This window comes from Pseudophryne corroboree, chromosome 1 (genome assembly GCF_028390025.1).
Source record: "Pseudophryne corroboree isolate aPseCor3 chromosome 1, aPseCor3.hap2, whole genome shotgun sequence".
NCBI lineage: Eukaryota > Metazoa > Chordata > Amphibia > Anura > Myobatrachidae > Pseudophryne > Pseudophryne corroboree.
This window is the reverse complement of record NC_086444.1, coordinates 498,568,718-498,580,849: the sequence shown is the minus strand read 5'-3', so window position 1 is coordinate 498,580,849 and position 12,132 is coordinate 498,568,718. Positions and strand designations below refer to the sequence as shown.

At 46.2% G+C, this 12,132-nt stretch overlaps 1 protein-coding gene across 5 annotated transcripts in view; it reads left to right on the top strand.

Annotated features, from left to right (window-relative positions):
• Nucleotides 1-12,132, top strand: part of LOC134895591 (proprotein convertase subtilisin/kexin type 5-like) — a 568,642-nt gene that overhangs the window by 180,794 nt on the left and 375,716 nt on the right. The window lies entirely within an intron of this gene.

Genomic DNA, 12,132 nt, shown 5'->3' with positions numbered 1-12,132 from the left:
AAACGATCGGGGGAGAAGGGCCCTAGTCAGGCAGGTGAACAAGAACCCAATGGTTCTAATGCCAAGCTATGGCATTCCTCTGTGGAGAGTGGCGAACCTTCCAGAAGGACAACCATCTCTGCAGCAATCTAGCATATATGGTACTGCTTTAGTTCTGGACTCAGCTTAAGGTGACTCTGTCAACATATGTACAGTATGTGAAAAAGCTTTTTTACATTTGTCTTTTCCTTATGTAGTATTCACAGTGCTTCACTTTTTCCACATTTTATGTACAGCCTTATTCCAAAATGGAATAAATTTATTTTTTCCCCTCAAAATTCTACACACAATACCCCATAATGACAATGTGAATTTGCAAATTTTAAAAAATAAAAAACTAAGAAATCATATATAAATAAGTATTCACAGCCTTTGCTCAATACTTTGTTGATGCACCTTTGGCAGCAATTACAGCCTCACGTCTTTTGAATATGATGCCATAACCTTGGCACACCTATCTTTGGGCAATTTCGCCAATTCCTTTTTGCAGCACCTCTCAAGCTCCATCACAGGCATTCCCAACCGCGGTCCTCAAGGCACACCAACAGTGCAGGTTTTAGTGATATCCAGGCTTGAACACAGGTGACTTAATTAGTACCTTAGTTATTTTGATGTAACCATCTGTGCTGAAGCCTGGATATCACTAAAACCTGCACTGTTGGTGTGCCTTGAGGACCGTGGTTGGGAATGCCTGCTCCATCAGGTTGGATGGGAAGCGTCGGTGCACAGCCATTTTCAGATCTCTCCAGAGATGTTCAATCGGATTAAAGTCTGGGCTATGGCTGGGCCACTCAAGGATATTCACAGAGTTGTCCTGAAGCCACTCCTTTGATGTATTGGCTGTGTGCCTAGGGTCGTTGTCCTGCTGAAAGATGAACCGTCGACCCAGTCTGAGGTCAAGAGTGCTCTGGAGCAGGTTTTCATTCAGGATCTCTCTATACATTTCTGCATTCACCTTTCCCTCTATCCTGACTAGTCTCCCAGTTCCTGCCACTGAAAAAAACATCCCCACAGCATGATGCTGCCACCACCATGCTTCACTGTAGGGATGGTATTGGACTGGTGATGAGAGGTACCTGGTTTCCTCCAAACATGCCGCCTGGCATTTACACCAAAGAGTTCAATCTTTGTCTCATCAGACCAGAGAATTTTGTTTCCCATGGTCTGAGAGTCCTTCAGGGGCATTTTGGCAAACTCCAGGCGGGCTGCCATGTGCTTTTTACTAAGGAGTGTCTTTCGTCTGGCCACTCTACCATACAGGCCTGATTGGTGGATTGCTGCAGAGATGGTTATCCTTCTCGAAGGTTCTCCTCTCTCCACAGAGGAATGCTGTAGCTCTGACAGAATGACCATCGGGTTCTTGGTCACCTCCATGATTAGGGCCCTTCTCCCCTGATCGCTCAGTTTGGACAGCCAGCCAGCTCTAGGAAGAGTCCTGGTGGTTCCGAACTTCTTCCATTTAAAGATGATGGAGGCCTCGTTGGGACCTTCAAAGCAGCAGATATTTTTCTGTACCCTTCCTCAGATTTGTGCCTCGAGACAATTCTGTCTCGGAGGTCTACAGACAATTAAATTTACTTCATGCTTGGTTTGTACTCAGACATTCACTGTCAAGTGAGGGACCTTATATAGACAGGTGTGTGCCTTTCCAAATCATGTCCAATCAACTGAATTTACCACAGGTGGATTCCAATTAAACAAAAAAGATGTCTCTGCGCTAATTGCTAGGTATAGGAGGTGCACATAAATTACCATAAAGGAACACACTAATTAATAGCGTGGCGACTGTTTAAAGAAGTGGTTGTATACATTTAAGTCTATATGTATCTATATTTATTTGAGTGCACATAGATATGGTTCTATTCTTATTTTAACTGTATATTTAATTATCTATTTATGTTTAATATTATTTAATAAGAATGAATTTTAATGTATGGAATATGAATCTCCGGTCCGTGTGAATATATCTATCTACGTTTATAAGATCTAAAGCAATGAGCAGACTCTGATTATATTAAGTCCTAATTTGGAAGCTGTGAGAAACACATTCAGGAAGCCTAGTAAAGCAACGTCACAGCCGAAGTTGAGACGTGAGAAGCAGGCACGTGATCTAGAGAGGTCACGAGGACGCTGTAGTACGCTGGCGCGTGCGTTCCACTCAGAAACGAGGCGTGGGAATGAGACGCGACGCACTCCTGCAGGCGGGAGAATGTCCGCTATATAAACAGGACCACGGAGAGATAGAGCCATACTTCTCTGAGGAAGCCGCTGAACTTGCTAAAGGCGGAGAAACGCGTAAGTGGCTATCATCACTCGTCCGGTACCGGTCTGAATTTCCAACTTCCTGCAAGCACCTTCACCTCTGTTTGGACACTCCAGATATGGCACCTCCAATGGGATAATTAAAGCACCAGGAGCCGGGAGACACCATTACATGGGACTAAAGGAATAAGCAGGTTTTTTCATCTATATATCAGTGAGGATCACTGTTATTGTTTTCAAACCAAAATATTAGAAACAGCATGCTGTACTAATCACTAACACTACCTCTGACGGCTGTTGCAAATAGTCAGCCACTAATAGTGACACTAATCACTGCTCTGCTAACTCGTTCTAATTATAAAAAGTCAAGAGACTAACTAATCAGTTGAATTGGAAAAGCTTGCGTACTAACCATTAATAATACGGCTTGGAATTAAAATTGCACTTTATTATATGCTTTGCAGGACTGACCGGCACGTACGATGAGTTTTGTTATTAATTATTATTGAAAAATATTTTTTACATTAATAAAGGTACATATCTTTTTAATAAGCGCTGATATTTGTGTGTGCGGATTCTAATTAAGCTGTAGGCACATCTCAAAGATGATCAGTGGAAACAGGATGCACCTGAGCTCAATTTTGAGCTTCATGGCAAAGGCTTTGAATACTTATGTATATGTGATTTCTTAGTTTTTCATTTTTAATAAATTTGCAAAAATCTAAAAAAAACTTTTTTCACGTTGTCATATTGTGTGTAGAATTTTGAAGGAAAAAAATTATTTATTCCATTTTGGAATAAGGCTGTAACGTAACAAAATGTGGAAAAAGTGAAGCACTGTGAATACTTTCCGGATGCCCTATATGTAATTATGTTTTCTCATGTAAGTAATGTTCATAATGAACAATCACATACCTCCCAACTGCCACGCATTCAACAGAACAGTCCCATTTTCCTGGGACTGTCCTTTTGTCCCCACCCGTGGCCGCCAGTGTCCTGTTGCAGGGGGTGGAGCACACACATCACTGCTCTGCATGACAGAGCAACAGGAGATGAGGAGAATAGATGCTGTGCGGCATCTATTCACAGTGCCAGGGGGAGCATGGGTGCAGCAGGCACACCCTATGCGAGCCCCCTCCCCTTTTCCTGAGGATCCACCCTTTCCTAAGGCTCCATCCCTTTTCAGAAGGGTCCTAATTTGGAAATCTACAAAGTTGGTAGTTATGCAGTGGCGAATTTAGAAGGTTTTTTTGTACTTTCATTTTAGCTGCATGGTGGCTACTAGGATAAGGCTGCTGCTGTCAGCCCTCCCCCATGCAGCTATGATTGCTCAGAGCCCAAGGGTGGAGTGGGCGGGGTATGTGCCCTGGCTTGGTGACGATCCCTTACAGCAACGCTGGTTCCAGGCTCCTGGCAAAGTTGTACATCTGCTGTAATGAGGAAGCGACGCTGCCTGACAGAGGAGCCAGGAGAAGAAAGCAGACTTTGCTGCTGTGATGTTGGTGGATGGGGGATGGGAACAGGTGGACTGTGAAATGGGGGGGGGGGGGGGGGGGGACACTATATCCAAAACACACTAGCAGGAGCCGAGGGGACTATAACTAAAAAACAGAAAACGGGGAGCACTATAAGAAGAAACATAAACAGACAGGTGGAGCACTCCAAACAAATAAAGCGACTATAACAAAATATATTACAGAAGGGGGACAATGTAACTTAAAAACCAGACAGATTTTGCACTTGATGGTACTGTAACAAAAAAAGCAGACTTGGGGAAGGAGTACTGCACCTACCAGACCTGTCCCCCACAGTCACCCTGTCCCCTACCAGGCCTGTCCCGGCACACTCGCCCTGTCCCCGTACTCTCATCCTGTCACCCACTAGACTTGTACTTCATGCCCTCAGCATGATGAAAACAAGTGTGTGACTCATGGGTATGGCATTCAATGTGAGGCCACACCCCTTGTTACAAAGCCACTCCCTCCTTCCCAGGAGCGCATGTGCAGAACAACCCCTTCCTTCCCCTATTGTAGTGTCATTTTGTTCTGGATCCGACCCTGGAGGTATGCAATCATATTTATGTATATGAGGTATGAGTTGCTAAAGGAAGAGCCATGCAAGAGTGATGCAGGTTTCTCAAGATTTCATAAACCTTGTGTTTGTTCAGTACCCACCTGGGGGCTGATTCTGTGGCACTGGCTGTAGTTGTGGGCAGCCGCAGAAGCCTGATATACTACCTTACGCTAATGCCAGGTACCCCCACTCCCATAAAACACCCACACACACACACACACACACACACACACACACACACACATAGCACACATGTATGTCACACGTTCATCACACACATACACTCACACATAGCACACAAATATATGTCACACATTTGTCACACACACATACTGCCATGGACTGCAGCCACTACTTCTGGGGGGGCTACCTGTGGCTGTTCTGTGAAGGGGGTTAACCAAGGCCCTTAGTGTTGACTGGGTGCAGGGGGAGCTGCAGGCCCTGGAAGCATCTCGGGCCCCATAGCAGCTGCACCCCTGAACCTTTGGTAGTTACGCCACTGCATCTGTGCATACGCTGTATGGAATAATGTTTGTACCCGTGAACAGAAATCCGTCTGACCAAGAATCAGGCCCGCTGCTTTTGATTATCATTCATCACAAACCAGTCTCCAGATCTTGGACATCTAAACAGAGGTCACAGAAAAACGAACTGAGTTGTTAGTATTGTGTTCAGTATAAGTTTTAGTGCATTATACATTACACAGAGTTTAAGACTGGCATTCTTGGGCTTTGGGACAATATTTAAGTACCCCCATGCTTCTTAATAGTGCACTTCACTTTCCTCAGAAGAAGTTGTATATCACTCTCAGGACGCTGTAGGTGGACATAATCAGTACACTCCTTAAATAAACACCAATATAATATAATTTTTAAAGCGCCAATCATTTACAAGGCAAAACCAAATACAGCCATTCTCGGCCGACATCCCGCACCTTCGGCAAACTCGGACCCTATTACTTATACCCCTGTATGTCAGTGGTATTGTAGTCTGTATGAGTCAAATCTCACTCAATATTATAGATGTTAAGCACAATATTATAGATGTTAAGCACAATATTATAGATGTTAAACTAGAGTGACCACATTATCCCTTTTACCTTGGACGTTCATAGATTACACAGGTTCTGTGGCTGGCTGACTTCAAGCCTACATTTCAGCTGGTTTTAATCAGCCACAGAACCTGTGTAATCCATGAGCGTTCCAGGTAAAAGGGGGGATAATATGGTCAGCCCAGTTAAACATAACTCTGTGCATGAAATTCCGTATTTCCAGTTAAACTGATATATCTGTATTAATTGGGTTTAAAGTCGCTTATGGATTCCTTTAATTTGGTATTTTTGATATTTTGATCTTACCCATCACCAAATTGTGTAATACACAGTTCTCTGAAGAGATAGTTGTTGTCATCAGGTATGCATCCAAAAACTCCTCAGAGCCTTCAAAGCATCAGCAGACAGCAGGGGCTGAAAATGCTGGTGTGTGTGTTACTTGAAATCAGGACCAACCTTCGTACTCCAGAACGGTGCAGAACCTGGAGTCACCACTGACTGTATGGAGACCACCTTGTTTGGGGTACAGAGCTGTCCTGATGCTACTGAGCCATAGATTGGAAAATCCCCAGTGCAGTGAGTTGGTGATTGTGACTGTAATACTGCTTTTAGATCGCTAATGCTGAGTCACACCCGGGAATTGGAAAAGGGTCCTTCCCGGGTGTGACCCAGCATTGGACCCTGAGAACTGACCGCCCGACCCAGCATATTGCCGCGTCGGGTTGCCATCGGGGGCGGGGACCTTAGCATCATCGGGTGCGGAGGTGGCGTTGGAGATGAGATCATCTCTGCGCCACCTCTCCCTCTGCTGTGAACTGGTACCACACCGCATCGACCCAGGAAACCCGTTCACACTGCACCTGACCCAGTAATAACCCTTCTTTATTCCCGGGTTGAATTACTGGGTCAGACGACCAGGGAATTCGGGACTGACCCTTTCACACGGCACAGCAGCCCGCGTCATCCCGGCAATATACTGGGTCGATACCAGGTTATTTGTGTGTTGCGAAAGGGGTATGAGTCATCCACAGCATATGTGATATTCAGGGATGTGAGAAGTAAATCCAATGTTAAATGAAATTCTGAGACACAGAAGAGATAAATAGCTACTCCTTGACGTAGGACTTACAGTACCTTTCAGTGTGGCCCCAAACTCTAGTATTTGGACTTTCAGTCATCATTAGAGTGCGGAAACTTACCATTTCCAGATCGGATCCCTCTGCATTCTCTGACCCTGCACCCCCTCCAGCATTGCGCATACATGAACTCATACTTCCTGGCTTGCTGGCAAGTCTGCCATCTGGAAGGACTGGTGTCCTGCTGCGCTGATAACTGATGCAGAACAATGTACAGGCACCAATATGGCCCAGGGACAAATGCAAGATTTCTAGATAGAGGGGTTTAAAATTTTAGATTTTGGAACAAAGAATAACAAACTTGTTTAAATATGCCCTCAAGCTTTTCTCTCGCATGCCTCTCTCTGTCTATCAGCCTCTCCCTCATATGCCCTTCATTCCAGCTACTTTTATTTCATATACCCACATGCCCATCAGCTTTACTCAGACATGGCACTGCCTTCCTAGCAGCATTTCTATCAATGCAGCACATTGCCTAATAGTATCTTTTATATCCTCTACAGCTACCCGCAATTTAGGTGAAACTGTCCCTCCCCCCTCGGTCTCTCCTATCCCGGCCATTGCACATAATTTTAATGACGTTGTGACATCATTATACTGTGCCATCCGTTCACTGCTTGGCCTTGCCTCCACGGGCATGTGGTAAGTCACAGTGAGAGCAGCACTCATCACGACAGTCACAGCTCCGCTGGTCGCGTTTTCTGCATCTCTGTGTGTTCGCCAGTCCCCATCCCTGTGTGTGCGCCAGTCCCTGTCCCTGTGCATGCACCAGTCCTGTCCATCTGCGTGCACCAATACCAGTCCCTCTACGTGCGCCAGTCCCCTTCCCTGTGCGTGTGCCAGTCCCCGTACCTGTGTGTGGGACAGTCCCCATCCCTGTATGCGCGCCAGTCCCCGTTCCTGTGTGCGTGCCAGTCCCCGTTTCTCTCTGTGTGTTCGCCAGTCCCTGTCTCTCTTTGTACGTGCCAGTCCCCGCCTCCATGTGTGTGACAGTCCCTGTGTGCATGCCAGTCCCCATCCCTGTGAATGTGTCAGTCCCCATCCCTGTGTGCTCGCCAGTCCCCATCCCTGTGTGTGCAAGTCCCCATCCCTGTGTGCGCGAGTCCCCCTCCCTGTGTGCGCACCAGTCCTCATCCCTGTGTGCACAGCAGTCCCAATCCCTGTGTGTACACTAGTCCCCATTTCTGTGTGTGCACCAGTCCCCATCCCTCTGTGTGTGCACCAGTCCCCATCCCTCTGTGTGTGCGCCAGTCCCCGTCCCTGTATGCGCGCCAGTCCCCATCCCTGTGTGCTCGCCAGTCCCCATCCCTGTGTGTGCAAGTCCCCATCCCTGTGTGCGCGAGTCCCCTTCCCTGTGTGCGCGAGTCCCCCTCCCTGTGTGCGCAAGTCCCCTTCCCTGTGTGCGTGAGTCCCCCTCCCTGTGTGCGCGCCAGTCCTCGTCCCTGTGTGCACAGCAGTCCCCATCCCTCTGTTTGTGCGCCAGTCCCCGTCCCTGTGTGCACGCCAATCTCCATCCCTGTGTGTGCCAGTCACGTCCGTGTGTGCGAGCCAGTTCCCATCCCTGTGTGCGCACCAGTCCCTGTCCCTTTGTGTGAGCACCAATCCCCATCCCTCTGTGTGTGCGCCAGTTAGTCCCCATTTCTGTGTGTGCACCAGTCCCCATCCCTCTGTTTGTGCGCCAGTCCCTATCCCTCTGTGTGTGCGCCAGTCCCCGTCCCTGTGTGCATGCCAGTCTCTATCCCTCTGTGTGCCAGTCACGTCCGTGTGTGCGAGCCAGTTCCCATCCCTGTGTGCGCACCAGTCCCTGTCCCTTTGTGTGAGCACCAATCCCCATCCCTCTGTGTGAGCACCAATCCCCATCCCTCTGTGTGTGCGCCAGTCCCCATCTCTCTGTGTGTGCGCCAGTCCCCATCTCTCTGTGTGTCTTCCAGTCTCTGTCTCTGTGTGTGTGCGCTTCCCTAAGAAGTTGTTGAGGGGTGGGCCCCCAGAAATATCAGTCTATGGGGCCCCCCAGATTTCTGTTTCTGGCCCTGGTTGGAGGGGTTCAGACACAATCAGCCAATCAGAAGTGGCAGGCGATTGTCATCAACAATAGTTACACACTTTACACCTAGGGTTATGCACATACATGTGATACACCTCCTGAGTCCTGACAGGTGTCTATGAGTCTTTGTCAAGGTCTGCGTAAAAATGCCCTTACTATACCTGGTATATACAGTACTTGCCCTCATTTTCCAATCCCCATTCTGGCTCTTTAATTGTAGATAGTTGCAAGCATAAGGTGCCACTGAATGTGCATGTGGTTGCAGGTGTCAGTATTTGTTGTGCGCATCTGCAGTAAGTAAATCCGTATTTTGTTTAAAAAAACAACAACATACTAATATGCCAAACTTTATTTGAAGCTGAACATGGCTGCATTCTATTAGATGCTTGCTCCGGTATGGGCCATTGTTACAATGTGCAATAAAACACTTATAATATCCATGTGAGAATAAAGCTTTGTAGATCTTACAAAGTAAAGTGATAGCATATGGTAAGCGAGAACTTGCACCCTTTGGCAAGCAGTGCTTACTTTACACGGGATCAGTATGGTTTGGGATACGGTCGTTAGGTCGACACAGCTTAGGTCGACAGTCATTAGGTCGACCACTGAAGGTCGACATGGGCATTAGGTCAACATGTACTAGGTCGACAGGTTAAAAGGTCGACCCAACGACCCATACCCGTATGGTTTACCTACAATCAAATTCCGATGGTCAAAATACCGACAACAATTGACCGATGGTCAAAATACCGACATGGTCAAAATGCCGACATTTTAAATGTCAACACGGTCAAAATACCGGCATTTAGAATGTTGACAGGCCAAAAAGCAACACACGTTTTTTGTTTTTTTTTGGTGTGTGTGTCGACATAGGTCAACATGAACACCGTATAAGTGTATCGCATCCCCTTGCATGCTTCTGGCATGGTTTTATTATATTCTCCCCCCACATCCACTGGGATGGTAAAGTATGAACAAGTCGGTTTCAATGAAAAAACTCATGAAAAAACTCATGAAAAACTCATGTTTTTTTGACCTGTCGGCATTTTAAATGTTGGTATTTTGACCGTGTCAACATTTTTAATGTCAGTATTTTGACCATGTCTATATGTTGACCTTGTCGGTATTTTGACGATCTGTCAATGGTTGTCGGTACTTTGTCCGTCGGGATTTTGATTGTAGGTAATTTGACTGCATCCTCTTTACACAGTAGTAGCTCCTTCTAATGCTCTGTCCAGTGCTGAAAGACAGTAGTGGCAATCCCTGATCAGCATCATACATTGGCCCTCATTCCGAGTTGTTCGCTCGGAGTTTTTCATCGCATCGCAGTGAGAATTCTCTTAGTGCGCATGCGCAATGTTCGCACTGCGACTGCGCCAAGTAACTTTACTATGAAGAAAGTAAGTTTACTCACGGCATTTTCATCGCTCCGACGTTCGCATTGTGATTGACAGGAAATGGGTGTTACTGGGCGGATGCACGGCGTTTTAGGGGCGTGTGGCAGGAAACGCTACCGTTTCCGGAAAAAACGCAGGAGTGGCCGGAGAAACGGTGGGAGTGCCTGGGCGAACGCTGGGTGTGTTTATGACGTCAGCCAGGAACGAAAAGCACTGAACTGATCGCACAGGCAGAGTAAGTCTGAAGCTACTCAGAAACTGCTATCTCGTTTGTAATCGCAATATTGCGCGTACGTCGGTCGCAATTTTAAGAAGCTAAGATTCACTCCCAGTAGGCGGCGGCTTAGCGTGTGTAACTCTGCTACATTCGCCTTGCGAGCGAACAACTCGGAATGAGGGCCATTGTTTTTCTTAAGCAGGCTGTTTCTTGTGTGTTCCGTAGCCGGATTATTAGGCACAGAAAAGGTCATATATTTTGTGAGTGTATTTTTCTACATATGTTTCAGTATACACATCCATATTATTCTACAAACTAAACTCATATTTTCCTTTATATGAACTCCTACATTTATCTGCTTTAATACAAGTTGCAACATTGATTACATAAAAACTGTAGCAGTAAAAATACATTTTAGTATGCAGCATTTATTTTTCTTTCAAAGTCCTGTTTTCAGATGTGTTTTACTATGACCTTCACCTTGTGCTCAAGTATGTCCTCAATTTTAAAGTGGGCAGGGGTAGAACTATAGCCAATGGGATCACTGGAATGTCAAAACAACACTGACAGTGCTGAACGTATTAGAGGCAGTGACCGGCGGTCTGTGACTGTGTAAGTGGGAGCAAGGCTGTATGCATCAGGTTTTAGCACTTTAATTCTGCGGGCTAAATCGCCAGAATCGCGCTAGTTTTGCACTCGCAGTCTATTGCATAAGGGCCCGAGTTTTTATTTAGCAACAATGCATTTGAACAATTGGTCCTCTAATTTTTTTGTTTAGCCCTTAGCAATACTATTTGAAGTTTACTGTTTGACCTGAAAATGATGATGGTTTGTTGAATGACAGCGTCAGTGGAAATTTCCAGCAATGCCTGCAGCTAGCCCACTACACAACATACCATGTCCTTCACTGGGAATATGAGTGACTGCTTGACACTTGTGCGCTGCATTTTTCAAAGATGAATAGGAAGAGAAAACATATAGGATTCAACTCTCTGCACTCTGGGCCTAATTCAGATGCGGTCACAAAACGGCTATTGTACGCAAATCGGTCAATGTTTTCATACTGTGCATGCGTCTGAGCTGCAATGCCCACATGCAGGGAGTGAGTTGCGATAGTAGTTGCACAAAGTCAGTGGCAGGAAAACAGCATTTGGGGGTAGTAACAGTGAGTGGTCGGGTAAACACAGGCGTGTCTGGCCACTCAGATGGCGTTTTTTGGCCGTGCATAAATTTGCAGTTGTGATCTTACTTGCTACTGGAGAGTCCTCTGCTTTCCTGGAGAGCAGCTCAGCCTGCGCGTCTACAGAGGCACTCAGACTCTGCACATGACCCGATTTGTGACGAGGATACTGATGTTCAGTATCAGCAATTGAACACCATTGGACGGAAATGATGCGACAGCAGTGGGCGTCCCTATCCTCGGTTTAGCTTCTGCCAATATTAGCATATAATCGCAATTGCGCACGACAAAAGATAGCAACAGTAGCAATAGCAACCACATCTGAATTAGTCCATCTGTTATCTCAGGTGGATATTGCTCTGCCAAAACATAATTAAGCAGTTCTAAATAGGAAGATAATTAGCTGATTTTACTGCGTGTATGTTTGCTAATAGCAGTAATTGAAATAGTGGATATTTTGAAAACACAAATTAATTACTGACGTTTATTATGGTAACAGGAAGATATTTATAGCAGGGAAGAGATTTACATTGTAGACATAGGGACATAGGGGGTGATTCAGACCTGATCGCTAGGCTGCTAAAATTGTTGTCGGCGATCAGATAGTCACCGCCCAAGGGGAGTGTATATTCACCGTGCAAGTGTGCGATCGCATATGTACGCCGAGCTGCTAAAAATCCCTCAGTCAGCGGACAGCTGCAAATCCGTTCGCACCACACTCACCAGTGGCTGT